A 2,936-nucleotide genomic window follows, 5' to 3' on the forward strand; every position below is an offset into this window, starting at 1 on the left:
GTTATTTACTGCGAAGAAAATGTCTGAATTTCAACTAAATAAGTATCATTTGCGCAAAGCTTAGCTTTTCTGTTTCAATTTGAAGAAAACTGCTGCTGAATTTCATCGAATGTTTGTTGAAGCTTATAAAGAACTTGCTCTATCGGAAACAACTTGCAAGGAATGGTTTCGATGATTCAAACTTAGTGATTTTGATATGAATGATAAAGAACATCCAGGCCAGCAAAAAAAAATCCGAAGATACAGAACTGCAAGCATTGGTTGATGAAGATCCATGTCAAACATAAAATCAACTTGCAGAAACGTTGAATGTTATTCAAGCAGCCATTTCCAAGCGTTTAAAATCCAAGGAAAGTATACAAGGAAGGAAGATGGGTGCCATATGAATTGAAAAAAAGAGACATCGAAAGGCGAAAAACCATCTCCGAAATACTGCTTGCAAGGCAAAAAAGAAAGGTTCTTGCACCGAATTGTGACTGGCGATGAAAAGTGGATCTATTTCGATAACTCCAAACGCCGAAAAACCATTTGCGACCCAGGCGAACTATCGACATCGACGCCAAAACGCAATATTCATGAGAAGAAAGCCATGCTCTGTATTTGGTGGGAGGTGTGGTATATTATGAGATACTGAAATCTGGTCAAACAGTCACAGGGGATCTCTACCAACAACAAATAATCCATTTGAGCCGAGCATTGCGCGAAAAACGACTAGAATATGAGACAAAACAGCATTAAAAATAATCTTACTTCATGACAACGTTCGGCCTAACTAAGGGCCGTGGCACACAGAAAAACTTAAGCAGTAAGACGTAAGCAGTAAGCAAATTAAAGGCCTTCACACACACTTTCCGTAACAGTAACCGTAAGACGTAACGTAAGAATTGACCAATCACGTTGAGAATCGTCGAAACATAAGGTCGCCATTTTTGTAAATACTCCATCGTAATTGGTCAATTCTTACGTTACGTTTTACGGTTCCTGTTACGAAAAGTGTGTGTGAAGGCCTTAACCAATCACAGTCGTTGATTCTTAGACCATAAGAAGAATCAATGACTGTGATTGGTCAATTTACTTACTGCTTACGTTTTACTGCTTAAGTTTTTTGTGTGCCACTAGTCTAAAGCGTCTTCTACAATGGCAGTAGGAGTAGTAGTAAGAAATAAGCAGTAAGTAAATAGACCAATCACAATCGATTATTTTTGAAACGTGAGAATGGAATTGGTCAATTTGCTTACTGCTTATTTCTTACTACTACTCCTACTGCCATTGTAGAAGACGCTTTAGGCTGTCAAGGAAACATTGGAAGCACTTCGCTGGGAAGTGCTATTCCATGCGGCTTATTTACCAGACTGTACCCCTTCCGACTACCACTTGTTTCGGTCGATGGCGCACGCACTCGCAGAGAAACACTTCAACTCTTATGAAAGCGTCGAAAAATGGGTCTCTAACTGGATAGCCTCTAAAAATGAGTCGTTCTTTCATCGTGGGATCCGCTTATTACCAGAAAGATGGGAAAAAGTTAGGGGAGACCGGAATAGGTTCGCAGTAAGGGTAGGTTCGCAAATCGTTTCGTTCACGTACTGATTGTGAAACAAACAGTTCGAGTGGAATCATAAAACATTTCGTTTAGTGTAAAGATATTTATCTCCAATTTTCATTACAATTGCGCAAATATTACAGGTAAAAGAAAGAAAAAACTGATTTGAGGTCAGTTGAGTAAAAGTTTTAGACGTCTCGAAATATTCTCCTTGCATTTTCTATCGTGAATGAATGAACTGAAGTTATGTAGTATTAGTTAAAATGAAGTTTGTTGAAGATATATGATACTGTTTTGTATAATAACAGTGAACTTTATTCTTAAAATTATTAAAATCGCAGAAATGAGCAGATGGGGTAAGTTCGCTAATTTTTCTGTATGGTAGCACTGATGAACTGATGCGCACTGGTGTAGCTACGCGCAAAGAATAGATTAGTAAACACATAGGTCACAATGCATAATGATCATAGGATCATAGGACACAATGCAACGCGAATATATGATGATGTGTATACATGATGAATACACATATAAAGTATGTTACATAAAATTATTTCCTTTTGTTTTTAAGTAAATAAAATTGTAAGTACAAAGGTATCGTATATGGTATCTCATTGTATAATTTATTGATTTAGCATTCTTCAAAGTGTATAATTACATGTATTTTATGTAATGCTGACCTACCCCAAGCTGCTAGCGTACCTGCCCCGATACCGGGGCAGGTATGCCTGCTTACTGCGTGTTGATATTTTTATTATTACAGACGAAACTATAGAGTTTATAGCATCGTCGATAGGATCAAAATGTAGAGGAAGGTTGCCTCTATCATTATTATATAGCCAATTGGAACAATTAAATATATCAAACTGTTTTATCATTGAAATTCGAAAAAATTAGCGAACCTGCCCCGGTCTCCCATATATCTAACGATGGCTAATACTTTGATGTATTTTTTTCATTTGTTTCTTAAATAAAGGCTTAATTTTTGCAAAAAAAGGCGGATTTCAAGACCTAATAGATTATATCTATTATTGACCAAGAGGATCCCAAAGATCGAAAGGTCTGTAATATATTTTGTATTTTATCTTGGCGTTTTATTGTTATAAATTAAATTGTAAATTAATACTTTATTATACATTGAATGTCTACCCAGTAAGTAATCTGTGCGCAGACTGACATCAGATTGGCGACAGAATCTGTCGAATTCGAGCAGGATTTGTCGACAGATCCATCTGCGTCCCCAATCTGACGTCAGACTGCTGACAGGGTCTGCTGACAGACTCTGACATCAGATTGGCGGCAGATTGCGCACAGATTGCGCGCAGATCCTGTCATTTCATAGGTTCTTCAATTAAATCTTTAATTGAAGTCATCTTTTAATTGAAATTATTAATAA

Source organism: Odontomachus brunneus, unplaced genomic scaffold, assembly GCF_010583005.1.
Source record: "Odontomachus brunneus isolate Ranch 3 - 2012 unplaced genomic scaffold, Obru_v1 Obru_scaffold_034, whole genome shotgun sequence".
Lineage (NCBI taxonomy): Eukaryota > Metazoa > Arthropoda > Insecta > Hymenoptera > Formicidae > Odontomachus > Odontomachus brunneus.